This window comes from Enhydra lutris, unplaced genomic scaffold (assembly GCF_002288905.1).
Source record: "Enhydra lutris kenyoni isolate GAN:26980312 unplaced genomic scaffold, ASM228890v2 scaffoldscaffold15, whole genome shotgun sequence".
Lineage (NCBI taxonomy): Eukaryota > Metazoa > Chordata > Mammalia > Carnivora > Mustelidae > Enhydra > Enhydra lutris.
In genome coordinates, this window is record NW_019154099.1 from 43,835,950 (window position 1) to 43,857,942 (window position 21,993).

The following is a 21,993-nucleotide window of genomic DNA, read 5'->3' on the forward strand; positions in this document are numbered from 1 at the left end:
GTTTTTTACTCCCATTTGTGCATATATATTCATTCAAGGAAATATTATTCTGCTTTGACTTCATTTTATTTTTTGCTTATTTTTACTGAGAATCTGCATTCCAAAATCTATCATGCTTTCTGCGAATATCTAACAAATTGCTTTTAACTGCTTTGCATGATTTTTTTTACATGTATCTGCCATTTTTCACCCATTCACCAACTATCAAGAAATTGAACAGTCCCTAAATGACTACTACAGTCATTTGGAGGGCCTGCAAGTGTGACATAGATTTGCCCAGCAAGGAAAAGACACAATAAGCCCAAATACACACACAGCGTAAGCAAGATCAACAGGGTGTCAGTTACTTGTGCCCCATAGGTGTCACTGAAGTAGAGGCCAGATGTTAGATGATAAGCACTGAGTCGTGGAGGATCAAATTCTTGACCATAGTTAGGTGATTTTATAGTCTGCAGAAGCACCAAAGGGGCAGGGGCAAGGGGGCATACTCTATGCATTGCTAGAACCAGGGTGATGCATAAGAAATTGTGCCTTCTGCAAAATAAGATATCTCTCTGGCACACACAAGGGCCTTGTGGCAATTGCTCACAACTGCTTACCTTTGTATATTCTGGGGAAGACATAGGGACAGTCTGCTAAGGTTTTGGTCAAACGGGGGCTGAGCTTGTGAATACTGCCTATGAGGTATTATGGATGGACACCCCACGGATGGACACCCAGCTTGAGTACTACTCCTCACATCCTTTTTCAGGTCTCTTAGAGATGTGTGAGACTCTCCCTGGAAAAATTCAAAGATATATATATACTTCATTTGACTAAATTGTACCAAATTACTCTGTAGCATGCCTATAGCAGGTTATATGCTCAGCATCCATGTGTAAAGGTTTTGTACCTCTGCTACACTCCTCCTAACACCTAACATTGTCTAGATTTCTAATTATTAACAATTTAACAGGTGTACAGTGACAATTTTCCTGTCATTAATTACTAATGAGTTTGTGCGTCTCTTAATATGCTGTCTGTCCCTAAACATTCTATTTTACTCTACTGAGTTATTTATCTCTTCTTATGCCAATACCACATATTTTTTCCCTAGGGCTTTGTTTTGCCTTTCAATTGTGTTAATTTTTCTTCCTTTCTCCTCTTTTCTAAGGTTGAATTCCTTCTTGAGAAATACTTCTATCAGTTTCTATTTCTAACCCTTCATTCTGCAGGTGTTTCAAACCAGTCCAAGAAACAGATGGGACAGATGTCAGAATGATGTGTCCCATGTCTTACTCATCATTTCCACAAGGCTAAATACTAAACATCTCAAAAATGCTAAGTCTAACACTATGCTACCTAACATTCCCACTGCAAACATGGTCAACCTACAGTCCTTATATTAGTAAATGACTATTCCAACCTTACAGTTCTTAAGGCACTGAACCTTGAAGTTATCTTTGTCTTTCCCCTGCTTTCTTACTACATGCAATTGTTTCATTAGCAATTTCTATTAGTTTATATGCTCTATCAGTTCTACAGTCAATTCCTGACAACACATTGTGACCAATGATCTCCTTCTTACATCTTAACTTTATATATGATGTCTGATACATATTTTCCTAATAACTCATTTTAATTTCATTCATTTTTGTTCTTTATGTTATTACTATTCTATACTAAACAGAAGCTAATTCATTATACTTAATGGAGAAAATTTGGAAGCATTCTCTTCAAAATCAGAAACAAGAGAAAGATACCAGGTATTACAACCATTTAACATATCGTTTGCGGTTTTGGCCAAAGTTGTGAGGGAAAAAATAGCTGAAGTATCAAAAGGAAAGAAAAAAAATGTCATTACTTGTAGATGTTATGACTACCTTATTCAGAAAACTAGCAAAATTTATGACTAATGCATAGTAGTAACAAGAATTAAAAGGAAAGTTCCTGCTGGAGGTTTAAATTAGGGACTCTTTTTTAAATTACGAAAGTTATTTCAATCATGGAATTGGGTGTTTACAAAGGGAATGATATAAATATAAAAAAAAGAAATACAAGACTTAGCCCTGAGTCACTCAAACATTTAGAAGTGGAGAACATTATAAAGTATAAAAGTTTATTAAGAACATGAAAAGAGGCCAAAAACAAGTGCACAACAAAGGAGAAAATAGCTTGAATGTGGTCCTGGAAACAAGAAAAAATAAAGTCTTCCCAGGAGAAGAAATTGATCAAATATGTCATATGTTATTGCTAAGTTAAAGAAAATAGAAACTGAGGGTTGACACTGGATTACCTTTCATAGCATCAGTGACCTCGAGAAGAGCCATTTGGTTAATGGTGGAGAAAAAAAAAGTAATTGAAGTAATTATGAAGTACAAGAAAATTATACACATAAGTATAACAACAACTTTGATGAGTCTTCTTTGTTTTTAGTTTGATAAAAAGGGCAGCTTATTTATTTGTTCATAAAAATAATGCAGTAGGGGCATCTGTGTGGCTCAGTTGGTTAAGTGTCCAATTCTTAATTTCGGCTCAGGTCATGATCTCAGGGTTGTGAAACTGAGTCCTCCATTGGGTTCTGCACTGGGTGTGGAGTTTGCTTAAGATTCTCTCTCTCTCGGGGCACCTGGGTGGCTCAGTGGGTTAAAGCCTCTGCCTTCGGCTCAGGTCATGATCTCAGGGTCCTGGGATCGAGCCCCGCATCGGGCTCTCTGCTCCGCGGGGAGCCTGCTTCCTCCTCTCTCTCTGCCTGCCTCTCTGCCTACTTGTGATTTCTCTCTGTCAAATAAATAAAATCTTTAAAAAAAAAAAAAAAAAGATTCTCTCTCTCCCCTCCTTCAGCACCCCCTCCCACTATTTCTTTCTCTTTCCCTCCCTAAAAAAAAAAAAAATGTAATTAGGAAAGGACAGTTTTAATAGGCAGAGAGATTGAAGAGAAATATTGGAGATATGTACCTACTGCACATTGGTGTCTCTGAGAAACACACACTGAAACATATATTTTTATCCATATATTTTTTTTTATTTATTAAAGTTCACTTAAGATTAAGGCCTGTGGGCAGGGTAGGCTTCACATGAAGGTTACCTGTATGCGACTCTACAGAGCCTCATATTCAAAAGGACCCCACTCTTAGTTTTATGCTCTGCTGTCACCATTCTGGAATTATTAATCATTTTTGAACAAAGGGCTCCATAATTTTAAATCGCACTGAACTCTGAAAATTACATAGACAGCCCTGTCTATAAGAGAGCAAAAGATGCAGGGCTGGGCAAGACCGATCTAAAACGGACCTTTGAATCTGTGCTAAATCTGAGTGAAGGAGCGAGACTTCTGCACCTTTTATTGGCTAGTCACTGGAAACTGGCTGCCCTGGAAAGGGGGCACAGCTTTGTATAAGAAGCTGTCTTCAGCAGAAAGTAAACTCTGGACAGAGATACTAATTGGCCAAGTCAGCCATCAAGATTTCCAGCCACTACACCAAGAGTGCTTCAGCCTTGGAAGGAAATCAAGGCAGGAAGCAATGAAAACCACTATAGTGTTTGAGGTGAAGATGGGGGATATAATGCACAAGGTCATGACCTTTTATAGGAGTACAGAGACTTAATCATTATAGGAGAAAAGCCAAAAATGTATGCTAATTAAATGGGTAGAACTGGATATGGCAGTTTGTGGATTTTTTTTTTTTTTTTTCTGATTGCTTCACTGTACTCAATGAAATACCACGCTAGGTAATCAGCTGAGAATAGGGTAATGAGTCAGAGCTGGAGTTTAAGAGAGATAGCAGCAAGAAATATAAGAAATGCTAAATTACTCCTGAAAGTCCAGTATTATTCTAACAGAATTTCTATAAACAGGATGAGAATTATTGGGTGGATGTTTTGTGGGATGAAGTAAAGAAAACAATAAAAAAAAAATCTAAGAAGGAAGTTTACCTGAGCTTAAGAAATTAAGCTTAAGAAATTAATGATAAAAAAACTCCTTCTAGACAAATGTTTATAAAATTTCTGTGCTCTAAGAATAAGATATAATCATAAAACCATGGAGGAAGAAAGAAAAGAGATTACCTACAAAGAGCCTATGAACACATGGCATGCACCTTCTAATTAGCATCATGAAACTCTAAAAAATGTCAGACAAGTGCTTCAGATACCTCAAGGGACATTTTTAGAACCTAGAATTGCATATTCAAAATACTTTTCATCAGTGAAAGAAAATAAATACACTTTCAAATAGTCAATTACTAAGATCTTTTTTCTCCCATGCAGTTTGCTATGAAAGTTGCTGAGAAAAAACCTGCAGTAAATGGAGAAGTCTCAGAATGAGGAAGTCCTGGGGATCAGGAAACAGAGACTCTAAACCCAAAGAACATCTCAGAATGGCATAACTAAAAGAAGCCTGTGGAACAAGTGTACTATTTTGGATTAGTAGTCCAAGGAATTCTAGAAGAAATATTCCTTGGGAGAAGCACTGATTGGTATTATTAGAAGCCGGAATAGTTATGAATAATGTGTAAATTCACTATTCTTCAATTAGTAAGGGGGAAAGAGAAAAAAATTCCAAAGGAAAAGTAAAAAAAAATTATCTACAAGAAATATAGATTTCAAATATGAAGTGAATTATTTTAGGACACAATTTGAGCAGCTGAGGGTCAAATAAAACCATGTGACTTTGATGGTATGGACAATTTTCACTGAGAGGCACAGATACTTTGATTTTAATATCCAGGTAAAGCAGAGGAGGAAATGTAATCATAGAACATTTGATTTTACAGAAATAAATAAACAATAAATAAATAAAGTGATAAAATAAATGACATAGTCTCAAATTCTGTTTAAAGATTTACAGTTTTTAGAACCAAGGGATAACAAAAAATAAAACATAAGTAGAATTACCAATGAGAGTATCCACATGATGCTTCTTGATAATGTAAAAGTCATGGTGTAGCTGCCAGTCACAAAACCGAAGGGACTAAAGTATGAATATTTCTCTAGTGGTGTGTCAGAAGGCAGATAAAGGAAATGAAAGAACAAAAATAAGGTAACAAATAATGGCATGGATGGCAAATTGAATATGGAGATAGAGGGAAGATGGTAAGTTAAAAAGGGTTTAACTCTTATTTAGAATTGGAAAAATCAATGAATAAAGGTGGCAATAGTTTCTTCAGAGTTGTCTCAGCAATAGGAAGCAGAAATCCATTCTGAATAATTATAATTGGAGGAAAGAAGGTGAGAAGGGCAGCTCTTCTGTGTGGAGGACAATTATAATATTTGTGTATATTGTTGTTACAAAATGTTTTGTTTTGTTTTAATTTAAGAAGCGGAGCAGAATTGCTGAACCATATGTTAAATATATAGTTAGCTCTTCAAGAAGCAGACAAGCTACTTTTCAAAGTTTGGTACCATTTTACATTCCCTCACAATGTAGGGGTGTTTCCGTTTCTTCCCATTGTTCCCAACATTTGCTTTTGCTCATCTCTGATTATAGCCATAGCAGGTGGGAAGTGGACTGGCACTGTGATTTTAATGTACATTTTCCTTATGACTAATGATATTGAGCATGTTCTCATGTGCATATTGGCCATTTGAAAATTTTCCTTAGTGATATACCTGTATAGATGTTCTGTCAAATGTTTCATAGGGATATTTTTTATTACAGAGTTGTAAGAGTTCCATATATATTAATACAAGTTCTCTAACAAATATACAATCTTCAAATATTTATGCCCAATCAGATGCTTGGACCTTCGTTTTTTTTTAATGGTATCTTTTGAAGTACAAAGTTTTTAATTTCAAGGTAGTACAATTTATCTTTTTTTTTTCTTTTTTTCCTGGATTGGACTCTGCTGTTGTTTAAGAACTCTTTGTTATCCATGGTCACAAAGATTTTATCTTAAGTTTTTCTTCTAGAAGTTGTATAGTTCAGAATCTTATATTTAATTCAATGATCCATTTTGAATTACTTTTTTGTAAGTGAGGTAAAGATCTAAGTTTACTTCTTTGCATACAGGTATCCAATTTTTTCAGCATCATTTGTAAAACAAAAGCAGCAACAAAAAACACCTATCCTTTCTTCACCAGATTGTCTTGGCACCATTGTTAAAAATATATGTAAGGATTCTTTCCAATTGTCAATTTTATTTCACTGACTACATGCCTATCCTTATAGGAACACTACATTATGTTGTTACTGTAGCTTCATAGTAAATTTTGAAGTTGGGTAATATAGATCCTTCAATTTATTTTTTTTTATTATTTATTTGTTAGAGAGAGAGAGAGAGAGAGAGAGCATGAGCACAGGCAGATGGAGTGGTAGGCAGAGGCAGAGGGAGAAGCAGGCTCCCCGCCGAGCAAGGAGCCCGATGCGGGACTCGATCCCAGGACGCTGGGATCATGACCTGAGCCGAAGGCAGCCACTTAACCAACTGAGCCACCCAGGCGTCCCTAGATCCTTCAATTTTGATCATATTTTCAAAATAATTTTGGGTATCATAAGTTATTGGAATTACTATATACATTTTAGGATGAGCTTGACTTTTTTTTTTGCAAAAACTCTGTTGAATTTTCATAGAGAACGCGTTGAATCTATAGATCAATTTAAGAATTGCCATCTTGATAATAATGAGGTTTCCAATCCATGAAGGTGATTTCTTATGTAACCTTCCTTTATTAGTTTTAGTAGAGGTGTGTGTGTGTGTGTGTGTGTGTGTGCACGCGCACGCACGTGTGTGTGTGTGTGTGTGTGTGTTCCTTTGGAATTTTATTACAACCAGATTATGTCACCTGCAAATAAAGCTTTATCTTTCCTCTCTAAACTAGGTAACTGGAAGTCTTTATTTATTTGGCCTAAAACTTCCAGTATAATTTTAATTAATCATATTTCACTCTATCATTTGAACTATCATGAAAACACATCCTGCTCTATTAAATCTCCTGTCATATTTGGAGAACTATGAATATTTCATCATATGTAGAGCTGATGATGCTACTGAAAAATGATAATAATCTGCCTTGGTCCAGAAATGAGATGTTAAATTCAAGATAATATATCTATATCTTTATCTATATATATCTACATATATAGATAGATAGATATTAATGTCTTAACAATTACATGTCATCCCAAACTCAGAGTATATCTGAGATATTCAATTTATAAATTTAAAATTAATATACAAACTTCCTTGTAATTCACCTTGAATTATATATTAATTTCCATCTTTATTTTTATGTAATAGCAGAAAGGGAGAGTCCAGAAGTGCTTAACAAAACTACTAAGCATGTCATTATTTGAACAGAGCTTCCTGTCTAGCCTTATGTCCCCTGTACAGTCATTGCCTCCATATAAATTCTTTATCCAATCACAGAGATTTTATCTTAAGTTTTCTTCTTGAAGTTGTATAGTTTGGGATCTTATATTTAATTCTATGATCCATTTTGAATTACTTTTTTGTATGTAAGGTATCATTTAGTAAAATTTGCAACCATACAGTTTTCCATGCTAGTACATTTCAAGAACTTTATTATCATTGAATATTAAATATTACATTAGGTATTAATTTCTACATGTGATAAATATAATTTCTACATGTGATTTTATATGGATTTTATATCTGTAAATACTAGAATATTTCAGCTATTCTCTTAATCAAAGGCATTAAGGTTATTTTGAAATTATAAATGCTATTATAAGCAATGTAAATTATATAGCAATGACATTCTTATATAGGTCTCTTTTGCACATAAACACTTCTATTTTCAGAGTGTGTATATATATATATATTTTTTTATGATTCTTTTTTATTTTTAATTTTTAATAAACATATAATGTGTTTTTATCCCAGGAGCACAGGTCTGTGAATCGCCAGGTTTACACATTTCACAGCACTCACCATAGCACATACCCTCACCAATGTCCAGAACTCCACCCCCCCCCAAACCCCCTCCCCCCAGCAACCCTCAGTTTGTTTTGTGAGATTAAGAGTTACTTATGGTTTGTCTCCCTCCCAATCCCATCTTGTTTCATTCATTCTTCTCCTACCCCCTTAACCCCCCATGTTGCATCTCCACTTCCTCATATCAGGGAGATCATATGATAGTTGTCTTTCTCTGATTGACTTATTTTGCTAAGCATGATACCCTCTAGTTCCATCCACGTCATCGCAAATGGCAAGATTTCATTTCTTTTGATGGCTGCATAGGATTCCGTTGTGTATATATACCACATCTTCTTTATCCATTCGTCTGTTGATGGACATCTAGGTTCTTTCCATAGTTTGGCTATTGTGGACATTGTTGCAATAAACATTCGGGTGCACTTCCCCCTTCGGAGCAACCATGTTTGTATCTTTAGGATATATACCCAGCAGTGCAATCGCTGGGTCATAGGGTAGCTCTATTTTCAGTTTTTTGAGGAAACTCCACACTGTTTTCCAGAGTGGCTGCACCAGCTTGCATTCCCACCAGCAGTGTAGGAGGGTTCCCCTTTCTCCGCATCCTTGCCAGCATCTGTCATTTCCTGACTTGTTAATTTTAGCCATTCAGACTGGTGTGAGGTGGTATCTCATTGTGGTTTTGATTTGTATTTCCCTGATGCCGAGAGATGTGGAGCATTTTTTCTTGTGTCTATTGGCCACCTGGATGTCTTCTTTGCAGAAATGTCTGTTCATGTCCTTTGTCCATTTCTTGATTGGATTATCTGTGCTCTGGGTGTTGAGTTTGCTAAGCCCTTTATAGATTTTGGATACTAGCCCTTTATCTGATGTGTTGGTTGCAAATGTCTTCTCCCATTCTGTCAGTTGTCTTTTGGTTTTGTTAACTGTTTCCTTTGCTGTGCAAAAGCTTTTGATCTTGATGAAATCCTAATAGTTCATTTTTGCCCTTGCTTCCGTTGCCTTTGGCAATGTTCCTAGGAAGAAGCTGCTGCGGCTGAGGTCAAAGAGGTTGCTGCCTGTGTTCTCCTCAAGGATTTTGATGGATTCCTTTCTCACATTGAGGTCCTTCATCCATTTTGAGTCTATTTTCATGTGTGGTGTAAGGAAGTGGTCCAATTTCATTTTTCTTCATGTGGCTGTCCAATTTTCCCAGCACCATTTGTTGAAGAGGCTGTTTTTATTCCATTGGACATTCTTTCCTGCTTTGTCGAAGATTAGTTGACCGTAGAGTTGAGGGTCTATTTCTGGGCTCTCTGTTCTGTTGCATTGATCTACCACAACTGAACCAGGAAGAAATAGAAAACCTGAATAGACCCATAACCAGTAAGGAGATTGAAACAGTCATCAAAAATCTCCAAACAAACAAAAGCCCAGGGCCAGATGGCTTCCCAGGGGAATTCTACCAAACATTTAAAGAAGAATTAATTCCTTTTCTCCTGAAACTGTTTCAAAAAGTAGAAATGGAAGGAAAACTTCCAAACTCACTTTATGAGGCCAGCATTACCTTGATCCCAAAACCAGACAAGGATCCCACCAAAAAAGAGAATTACTGGGGACGCCTGGGTGGCTCAGTGGGTTAAAGCCTCTGCCTTTGGCTCAGGTCATGATCCCAGGGTCCTGGGATCGAGTCCCGCATCGGGCTCTCTGCTCAGTGGGGAGCCTGCTTCCTCCTCTCTCTCTGCCTGCCTCTCTGCCTACTTGTGATCTCTGTCTGCCAAATAAATAAATAAAATCTTTAAAAAATAAAAAAAATTAAAAAATTTTTAAAAAGAGAGAATTACAGACCAATATCCTTGATGAACACAGATGCGAAAATTCTCACCAAAATACTAGCCAATAGGATCCAACAGTACATTAAAAGGATTATTCACCATGACCAAGTGGGATTTATTCCAGGGCTACAAGGTTGGTTCAACATCCGCAAATCAATCAATGTGACACAACACATTAATAAAAGAAAGAACAAAAACCATATGATACTCTCAATAGATGCTTAAAAAGCATTTGACAAAGTACAACATCCCTTCTTGATCAAAACTCTTGAAAGTGTAGGGATAGAGGGCATATATCTCAATATTATCAAAGCCATCTCTGAAAAACCCACCGCAAATATCATTCTCAATGGAGAAAAACTGAAAGCTTTTCCGCTAAGGTCAGGAACACGGCAGAGATGTCCATTATCACTACTGCTATTCAACATAGTACTAGAAGTCCTAGCCTCAGCAATCAGACAACAAAAGGAAATTAAAGGCATCCAAATAGGCAGAGAAGAAGTCAAACTATCACTCTTTGCAGATGATATGATACTATATGTGGAAAACCCAAAAGACTCCACTCCAAAACTGCTAGAACTAGTACAGGAATTCAGTAAAGTGTCAGGATATAAAATCAATGCACAGAAATCAGTTGCATTTCTCTACACCAACAACAAGACAGTGAAAGAGAAATTAAGGAGTCAATCCCATTTGCAGTTGCACCCAAAACCGTAAGATACTTAGGAATAAGCCTAACCAAAGAGGCAAAGAATCTATACTCAGAAAACTATAAAGTACTCATGAAAGAAATTGAGGAAGACACAAAGAAATGGAAAAATGTTCCATGCTCATGGATGGAAGAACAAAAATTGTGAAAATGTTTATTCTACCTAATCCATTTTTTTCAAAGAAATAGAACAAATAATCTTAAAATTTATATGGAACCAGAAAAGACCTTGAATAGTCAAAGGAATATCGAAAAGAAAGCCAAAGTTGGTGCCATCACAATTCCAGACTTCAAGCTCTATTACAAAGCTGTCATCATCAAGACAGTATGGTACTGGCATAAAAACAGACACAGAGTGTATATATATTATAAAGGTGTTACCAGAGTGACACATACACACTTTGTAAACCTTCTCTAAAACTTTAGATATATGCCACATTTAAACTTCAGAAAGTGTGTGTGTTTGTGTGTGTGTGTGTGTGTGTGTGTGTGTATACCTGTGTGTGTTTAAAACTTTAGAAAGAAATCTGAAAATATAACCACCAAAATCATAAATGTGATTACGTCTGGGTAAATAAGCAGGAGTCCTATTAAGGATGGTAATCTAAGGAATTTTAGCCTTGTCCAATGTACATTTACAGGCCTACATACAAATTCATCATTGTGAAAATAGTTTAAAAAATAAAAAAGATAAAAAGTAAAAAATGTGTCTTTAAGCATCTATCCTCTTAAAGGAAAACAAAAAACTGTGTATAACAAAATTTCTTGTGCTACACTTGTCTGGAGCATATTAGATTTGCTAGCTTTAAAAGAAAGGGAACTGACCAATCATAACTAAATGTGGTCACCAGAAATATTCACTAATTTTCCTGTTCCTGAGAGTATTTCTCATCACTGCACCAATTTTCTTAAGTGTTTAGAAAGCTGGTCATAACACTGACCTGTATGCAACTGTTAGTGTGTTACTAGACCACTTTTTTGTGGGTGATGAGTTTAATATCCATGAAGCCCTCATTACATGGCACTGATTTAAAGGCACGACGTTGGCAATAAAAGATGATGTAGAACCAAACTCAGATACAAAGCAGTGCATATCCTTACCTTGATGTAAATGATGAGAATTTCATTAAGGCAACTGCCTAGTCTTTTCAGATAGTTGAATACAAATGTAAACATTATAAAGAAATGCATATTAATATCGTTATAAAAGAATGTATAGTTCGATAACTGGATTTATTAGGCTATTTATTTCAAGGAACACTATGCATCTAGGAAATGAGAATTTTGTCCTCAACTGTTGTCTTTCTGGACCGGTGCTTGGCTACAGATTACTGCCAATTACACATGTAATGGAGTACATTTGCAGTTATTACAGGATTAAGATTTGTCATTACAAGTTGCAAATGACCAATTTCCCTTCACAATTGTGTGGTAATTATTGTCAAAACGGAACATCAGTACAACCACTTAAACACGTTATATATATATTTTTTCCTTTTCACAGAAAACAAATGATCTCTAAAATCAGCTATTACCATGGCTAACGAACACTCTGTCACAACATAAAGATCCCCTAAATTTCCCTCTGGACCAATCTCATTAAGTCCGAAGCATAATATAATTTAAATATCTGAGTTATGATCCACCAGCATTGCCTTCTACGTGGATGGCCTGTCAGAAAACAGTAAAGGGCAGAGAATCAATTCTTTAATTTCACCATCTCTCTCACTCTGTACTCTCTCTATTTACTAAATTATCAAATGCTACCCATTCTGTTCTCCTTGCCCATTCTCCCCATCCCCGCTTTTAGTATCATCACTCATGCCTTCATTTCTTTTGAGGGCAAAAAGCCTCCTATGGCTTTTTCTTATGCTTAAGTGTTCCCTTATCCAGTTACAAATGCACTACCTTAGAGAAAATAATTTAAAACATAAAAATTTTCAACTTAAACTTTTTTTTGTTAGTGTTTTCCATATAATTTGTGGATAGTATTGTCAAGCTAGAGTCACAAGTTGAGATATCTGTTGATTCATTCAATTAATATTTATTAAGTACCCCTCCTGGCTAATTTTCTTTCTCTATTTAATCCCTGGTTTACTGTTGTGTTTACATATTACACTTAATAGGTGGCCTTCTTAAAACAAAACACGTTTATTCAGAGGTAAGATTTGAATTTGATCTAGTCTTGATTGCCCCCTTCTGAACTTCAGAATCTTCATTTCAGAGACCTGGAATCTTCACCAATCAGTATGTCTATGGCCATGCATATTTTATGGCTATATGTCACTGCACAGACTCGTTTAAGCGTTTGAAGTGCAACTCTAGTTCAATCATGACAAAGCTGTTTGCTCTAATTTCCTTTGACTGCTTAGGTGATGCCATCCTCATTCTCCTGTGGCAGGCCCTAATTCTGCCACAATAATGGGTGAGAAGTCAGGAGAGGACAATTGGTCTTAATGGTCCTTCAGCCTCTTGAATTACTTTCTTTTGTAATAAACTTAAAAAGAAATTAAAAACAGTTATAGATTTACAGAGCTGTTGTATACACAGTACAGAATATGCTCATATACTACACATCTAGGATCCTCAATTATATAGTAGCATCTTATTTTAGGAGACTAAATGTAATTAGGATGCTTGTGTTAGTATTATTTGTGGTCTTTCAAATATTATGGATACATGTCCCTCATTAGACATCTATTTTATAATATATTCTCTCAGTTTGTGGCTTGTTTTTCCATTCTCTTAATGGTGTATTCTACAGAGCAGAATTTAAAATTTTAATAAAATGCAGCTTATGGATAACTCCTTCATGGATTATGCTGTTGGAATTACAATCAAACTTGAAGGAATGTAGTTTTTTTTTCCTATTTTTTAGAGAATTTTCATAATAGTACATTTTATGTCCAGGTCTATCATCCATTTTGAGTTAATATTTATGAAAGACGTGAGGTCTGTGCCAATATTTTTTTCTCCATACAGATGTCTGTTTATTTCAGCACCATTTAGTAAGAAATGACATCTTAACAGTATTGAGTCTTCCAATCAATGAACAAGAATATCTCTTAATTTATTTAGATCTTCTTTGATAATTTTTCTTCAGTGTTTACAGCTTTTCATATGCAGATCCTAACATATCTTGTGAGGTTAATACCTAACTGTTTCATTTTTCAGGCTGCTACTTTAAATGATATATTTTCTTTCAAGTTCTAATTAGTTGTTGCCAGTATATAGAAAATCAGTTGATTTTGTACATTAACTCTGTATTGTGTAATGTCTTTATTATTTCCAGAACTTTCACTTTTATTGTTGATTATTCTTTTGGATTTTCTGGATAAGAAATTATGTCATCTGCAAACAGAGATAAGTTTATTTCTTCTTTTCTAATCTGTAAACCTTCATTCCCTCCCCCCCCCCTTTTTTTTTGGTCCTATTGTACCAGCTAACAATTCCAGTAGGATGTTGGTAGGAGTGATGAGATTGGACATACTTGAATTGTTTCTGATCTAAAGGGAAATTGTCTATCTCTCACAATTACCTGTGAAGTCAACTATAGTTTTGTTTTGCTTTTAAGTTGTTTTTTAGCAAATTGAGGAAGTTCCCTTTCTTTCCTGGTTTGAAGAGAATTTCGATCATGAATGGATGTTAGGTTTTGTCACATGCTTTTTCTGTGTTCATTGATATTATCAGTACATTCTTCTTCAATCTGTGAATGTGGCTGATTACACTGATTAATTTCTGAATGTTGAATCAGCCTTGTAGAGTTAGAATAAAATCCCTCTTGTTCATTTTGTATACTTCTGTTTGTAAATTTTTAATTCAATATGCTAATATTTTGTTGAGGATCTTTGAATTTATGTTCATGAGAGATGTTGTTCCATAGTGTTTCAGGTTAGTAATATCTTTTGGGAACATTGAATTTTGAAGTCTTAGAAGTGGTGGCTCACATGGTCTATTAGGAAGTTCTTTCTGCTTTCGTTTTGTGGAGAATTGATATAATTTCTTTCTTCAACGAACTCTCCAGTAAAATTGTATGGACCAGTTGATTAGTTCTTTTGAAAGTTCTTTATAAATTAATTATTGATTAAACCTCTTTAATAAATACAGGGCTATCGAGGTAACCTATTCATCCTTGTATGAGATTTTGGTAGTTTGTGTCCTTCAAGGAACTGTTCCATTTCATCTAAATTATTTGTGGGCATAGAATTATTCCATACATTTCTTTATTATCTTTTTTTATTCTTGCTCATGAGATTAATAGTGATGACTGTTCATTCTTTTCTGATATTGACAGTTGGGTCTTTGTTGGATAGCTTGACTAGAAGGTTATCAGTTTTACCGATCTTTTCAAACAGCTTTTGGTTTTGTTGATTTTCTCTTATCATTTTCCTGTTTTCAGTTTCATTGATGTCAGCTTTAAGTTTTATTATTTCTTTTCTTCTACTTGTTTTTAGCTTAAGTTTCTCTTCTGTCTTTAATTTCTTGTCATGGAAGCTAAAATGGTTTAGCTTTGTGTCATAGAATTTAGTGATTTCAGATCTGTCTCATTTATAACATATGCATTTAACATTATAAATTCCCCAGCACTGTCTTCCTGCCTTTGCTATCTCATATAGTGTTGTACCTTGCATTTTAAATTATTTCAAAATATTTTACATTTCTTTTCGGACATTTTCTTTGGCCCATGTGCTATTTTGCAACATGTTGTTTAATTGCCAAATACTTTGAAATTTTCCAGCTATCTTTCTGTTGACTTCTAGAAAATTCTGTTTTCTGAGAATGCATTTTGCACAATTTTTACTTCTTCAAATTTGTTAAGGTGTTATGGCCAAAGCAGTTCTATCTTGGTAAATATTCTATGTTTGGAAGTAAATTTTATTCTGCTGTTGTTAGATAATATGTTGTATAGATTTCAATTAGATCAAGTTGGTTGATAATGCTCTTCAAGTCAACTATATCCTTACTGAAGTTTGCCTGCTTGATCTACCAGTTACGGGAGGTACTGAATTCTCCAAGTATAACAGCATATTTATCTATTTTCCCTGTAGTTTTATCAGTTTCTGTCTCCTGTATTGTGATCCTCTGTTATTAGGTGCATACAGATCTAACACTTATATAACTTTTTGGAGTATTGACAACCTAATCATTATATAGTATGCTTTTCAATGTACTGGTAATTTTCCTTGCTCTAAAGTCAGCTTTTTCTGAAATTACTCCAGCTGGTGTTAACATGTTTACTCTTTCTCCATTCCTTTACTTTTAACCAAATGAGAGGAATGCCCTCCCCTCACAGCTCTGGGACAGGGTTCTGATGAAGTGTTCCCGCCCAGAAGGCAGGCTTTTGTGGAGTAGGTTCTGATCTTGTTGTAGAAAGATTATTCCTCCCCTGACCTGCCAGAATCACCGGAGTATCTTTCTTGGCTCTTAAACACGAGCTCCTAATGGGGTTCCTGGAGATAAAACCCATGAAAGTACAGGATACTTCCTGATTGCAGCCCCTGAAATGTCTATTTCTCAGGCTAGTCCACACAAAACTTGCAGCAACTTGTTAAAGATTCCATTTACATGTCTCTACAAATATATTGTTCCAGCAGCTTGTGCTCCAGGGAAGCAGATGTTGGTTATGACTCTCTGGATTTTCCTGTCTCCAATTTTGATGTCAGATTTTGCCCTACAAATTCAGTTCTCTAATAGGTCTGTTTGTCCAAATTTTTTCTTGTTGTGAAGGTGGGCATGTCAACTGCCAAGATCTTTACATGTTGGAACTAAAACTGAAAGCTCAACCAATCCCTTTTTAAATGATTTAAACTTTTTTAAAGGTCTTCTATAAAGACACTCAATTTGTTAAGCACATGCTGGTGAGTTAGTAAGAATTAGGATAAAATATCTTCATAATGCTCTTATGTACTATGTAGGAAGCCTCACTCAGTGGTTTACTAAAATGATGTAAAATAGTATAATACTGCTTATGCTTAGAACATATTTGGAAATAAATATTAACTCAAATTCATTTTTACTCTAGATTTTATTGCCTTCAGTTGTGATTTCAATCCATCTTCCAAATAAATTTTAAGCCATCATCCCTATACCCAATATAAATGATAATATCATGGTTACTGCATATGCCCTGGAGTTTTTGAGCCTGCAATATTTTGGAGTCACTATGTGTAAAAGTTAATTTTATGTGTCAACTTGACTGAGCTAAGGGGTGCCCAGAGAGCTGGCAAACATTATTTTGGGGTGTGTCTGTGAGCGTGTTTCCAGAATAGACTAGCATTTGAATCAGTAGACTGAGTAAAGAAGATACACTTTCACCAATTTGGGTGAATACCCTCCAATCCATTGGGGGCCTAAATAAACAAGAAAGTGAAAGAAGGCCAAATTCTACCTCTTATTTAGCTGTGACATCCACCCATGTTCTCCTGTCTTCAACACAGGAGCTCTGGCAGGACTTTAGCCTAGGACTGAACTATGTACCATTGTTCCTATTTCACCGGCTTGTAGATCTCAGCCTATCTGATAGGATATAATGTATTAGTCACGTTTCTCTGGGGAACTCTGACTGAAATACCATGCAATACACAAAGCTGTCTGAATGATTGGAAGTAATTTTTACTATCTGTAGAGAAATTAATCTTTGTTGATATAATTTTTATATTTTCTTTTTGTGTACCTTTTAGGAATTAGCTTATAAGCAGAGTTATGTGTATTTTTGGTAGAACACACTGCTTCTTTTTTGTTCTCTCTTTTCTTTTTTGTCCTAAACAAGAGTAACAGTATGCATTCATATATTGTGTAGTATTCAGAATGATTTTACACATTACCACAGCATGGTGAAATCCCTAAATATTCAGTAAATTGTATATTAAATTAGTGCACTGCAGTGTTTATAGATTATGGAGAACACCTATGTAGTCTACATTGTAGTATTCAGTTCAAACATAATCACTTAAAAATAACATACAAAGAATCAAGTATGCTACTTTCCCCCGAAACGAATAATAAATCTTAGCTAATATTCACTGGAAAGTTCAGTTACAGAAATGATGCTAATAAGACCAACATAAAGCAAATTAATTCAAAATTGCTTTTGAAAAATACATTTCATAATATAAATATTATCTGAATATACTTCAGCTTAAATCATATACTTTTTGTGGAAACTGAAGTTTTATAGAATGTAGTCATCTTGTTAACAATTAAAAAAAAAACTGTTGTGTTTATAATTGGAAAGAAGGGAAGATGTGTTCTTACCTGGGGTATTCGGCAGAAAGACATCTCCTTGTGATTGACATTAATAGGAGTTCCACATGTGTATTTGGGAAAGAAAATCTCCCTAATTAGTGTTTTCCTCCCATACATTTCATTTCTCATAAGGTTTAGTTGATGAGCTGTATCAGCAATACAGTTTTAGAAATGTTTACCAAAGAAAGAATGAATCATGAAAACATTTCATCCTTTGCATTTAGCAAGAAATCCAATATAATTTCATGCATAATTAGAGTTTAAATGATGCCATTAAAACACATAGTACAAAAAAGTAAACATACATTTCCCATCCCAGAGTTCTAAGCCTTGGCATTTGAAATTTTGCTCTTTGTAGAGCTAGAAATTAAAATAAATAAATAATGATTAATGAATATAGACAGAGACTTTTTAACTTTCCAACATCTATAGCTTCACAAAGCATCCTAAAATTAAAATCATTATAAAGCATGGAATTATTTGAACTTATTCTATACAATCATTTTGCAAAATGTTTTCAAAGTTTTACAGATCCAATAAGTTTGAAATGCCTCATTTTTAAAATTATAGGTTATTTTATTTATTGATGGTATTACTATGTCTTAGGTGTATTTTTTAAGAAAAGGGACTATAATGTTCTTATGTTTAATTGCTTTTTAAGTTGCTGTAAAGCTTCACATTCTACTTACTTGGAAATTATTGAATATATCTGTTCTGAGATAGTTACCTGATCCATCCTTACTTCCTTTTTCTTTCTTTCTTCCTTTCTTTTCCTTCTTTCTTTCTTTCTTCTTTCTTTCCCTTCCTCTCTCTCTCCCTTCCTTCCTTCCTGCCTGCCTGCCTTCTTCCTTCATATAAAACAATGGACATTATTAGAGCTAGGTACTGTAGCACTTATCAATTTCATCCCTCACTCCCTACCCATATTATTTGTCCCCTCCCAACTCTAGTTATCGTTTTTCTCAAGATAATCTTTTAAAATAATGATGTATTTAATATAAGAGTTTTATATATAACATGCTTCTTTTAGGCAGCATAATGACTCCCCAAACATAGCCACATCTTAATCCTAGAATCTGCGAATCCATTATGTTACATGGCAAAGGAAATTAAAGTTGGAAATGGAATTGAGGTTGCTAATCAGCAGACATGAAAATAAGGGAATTATCCTTGATTATCTAGGTGGACTCAATGTAAACATGAATCCTCAAAAGTCAGAGGGAGACAGCAGCAGCATCAGAAATGTTACATAAAATAGACCCAGTTAGCAATTCCTGTCTCTGAATAGGGCAGAAGTAATGAGCCAAGGGATCTGTACAGTCCCTTGAAACTGGAAAAATAAATAAATAGATTCTTTTCTCCCTAGGACCTCTGGAAGGAAGCTAGACTTGCCAATGCTTTGACTAGAGTCCTGTGAGATCCATTTAGGGCTTTTGATACTCGGAAATATAAAAAGGTTAAGTCTGTTATTTTTAGCCATCAAGTTTGGCAATATTTTACAGTAGCAATGAAAAACTAATATAATATCCAAAATATAATTAACAATTCACTTGGGCATGCTGACAATAAAATGAACTGACAAAGTCCTTCTCCTTCTCTTACTCTTCTCATTATTTTAGTTACATCTTCCTACACCTGATTTCAATTTTTAAGATTGTCTGTCTCCATTCCATACATATATTCAATTTTTAAAAATTCATTATTTTTTTAAGAGAAAGAGTATGTGTGAGCAGGGGGAGGGGCAGTGGAACGACATGGGGAGTGGGGAGAGAATCCTAAGCAGACTCCCCCCTAAACATGGAGCCTGATGGGGGCTCAGTCTCACAACCCTGAGATCATAACCTAAACCAAAATCAAGAATCAGACATTTAACCAACCGAGTGGCCCAGACACCCCAATTATGTATCTTTTGAAAATCCTTTTAGTTTGTCTGGTTTTGCATTGCCATGTGCATTCTTGGCAGTCTGATTCTCACTTTCCTGCTTCTAGACAGAAGCAATGGCTTCCTGAAACATCCCCATGGCTTCTTTCCTTCTTTGCACTAAAATGTGCTTCATATTTCCAATAGAAATATAGGGAGCTTAAGTGAGGATTTGATCTTTAACATAACTCTTCTCACAAACATACTTCCTAATTAAATCTAATGAAATCATAGTGATGATGATAATGGTTAACTCTTGTTTGGATGCAACACTGAATAAATAATAGGTACCAGGCTAAATGTTTTACTTTTATCATCTCATTTTTGTTCTCAGATACCTTACTAATTACTTAATTTTCTATATGATGAATGAAGACATTAAAGTTCATAGAAGTGAAAAAATTAACCAAAGGTCATCCATCTAGGTAACTGTATAACTATTGTATGAAATTAGAGACATATAAATCTAAAACGATTACATTTAACCTACAGTATTATAGAGAGCTCCAATGATGAGCTAAGCTCCAAATCATGAAAGCAGTTCCCTTTTCCTCACTCTCATATAGCCATAGAGATCTGTCAGCCTACATTCAGGCAACTGGTCTATTCGTTTTTAGATTTATTTATTTATTTGAGAGATAGAGAGAGAGAGAGTTGGATGAGAGTGGGAGTGGGAGAGAGAGGATCTCAAGCAGATTCCACTCTGAGTGAGGAGCCCAGTGCAGGGCTGTATCTCATGACCCTGAGATCATGACCCAAGCAGAAATCAAGAGTTGGACACTCAACTGAATAAGCCGCCCAGCTGCTGCAATAATCTTATTATTTTTAATTGAATAAAAATGTTTTCAAAATAAAAAGATGTATTAATGTATTTCCAAAAAGAAGTCTTCTTGCTTCACCCTTTCTCACCTGTTTCCCACATGTCCATCAACATTCTCTTCAAATTTTTATGCAGATACAAGAAAACACAAACATGTATTCTTATTTTACCTTTCTTTTTTTAATTTCTCTTTTTTTAAAGATTTTATTTACTTATTTGACAGAGAGAGAGCACCAAAGAGGGGAGATGCAGAGGAAGAAGCAGGCTCTCCACTGAGCAAGGAGACTGATGTGGGACTTGATCCCAGGACCCTGGGATAATGTCCTGAGCCAAAGGCAGTTGCTTAACGACTGAGCTACCCAGGCAACCCTCTTATTTTACCTTTCTTACACAAAAAACATATCATACATAATACTCAGCACCTTTTTTTTTCTTGTGAAAAATTCCAAAACTACAGAAATGTGAAAGATAGTACAGTTGTCAGTCACATATCCTTGACTTAGATTCATAAATTGTTTTGTGCAATACTTGAAACTGTTGTGAATAGTGTTACTATTAATAACACTTCCAATACCATGTATTAGAATACAAAAGAAAGCAATAAAAAGAATGATTAGAAAAGCAAAGAAATAACTCCATGTTATGAAAGAATCAACTGTGCTCCTGTTATCTGGAGGTAAAATTCATCATTTTAATAAATTTTCATGTGTTTACCTAAGTTCTTCCACTGCTCAAACACATATTATTTTTCTAGGCAGTGTTTATTCTAGTATCAACAGCAGCATATCACAGAAGCTTTCAAGATAGAACCACCTGTGGGGGATGTTACAGAAGCATCCTGAGCCTGAACAGTGTTTGTGTGATGCATGACCTTCTAAATGTTGGGATCTAAGAAAGAGGCTCTTCCTTCCTGGACTTAAAAGACGTACTGAGTTTGAGAAAGAATAATGATGTTTTTTTTTTTTTTTTTTTTTTTTTTTTTTTTTAAGGAAAGCTTCTGTTTAGAAAAGGGCAAGTAAATCTTCTAATGTAAAAATAAGAATAAGTCAAATTGAAACAACAGACAAAGGCAAAATAACAAAAGAGAACTAAATTGAATTAACTGACAGAAAAAAAAAAAAAAAAACAGTGGGTGAATCAGAGAAATTGAGCATGTTTTAAAAAGAAAAAGAAGTTCTAACCATAAAAAAAAAAACAAGTTTTCTTCTGACTTAATGGATTACGTGTAATAATACTAAGTAATGAGCACAATAATGGAAACATCAACAACTTTTAATCTATTTGAATTAATGTGTTTTTTTGTTTTCTAACTTCTCTACATCACACAACAGTTATCAATGCATCAATAACTTCACAATTGGAAGAAATGCTTTATTGTTTAGGGTTTTCCAGAAAACAGAGCTCAATAGCATATACATAAATAAATATATATATTTACCTTAAGAAATTGGATTTTGCAATTATGAAAGCTGGCATGTCCAAAATCTTCAGAGTGGGCCAGCAGTCTGAAGACCAGGAAAGATCCATGCTACAGTTGAAGTCATCTGCTGGCAGAAATCCTTCTAGCTCCAGGGAGGTTAGTCTATGCTCTCTGAAGACCTTCAATTTTTGAA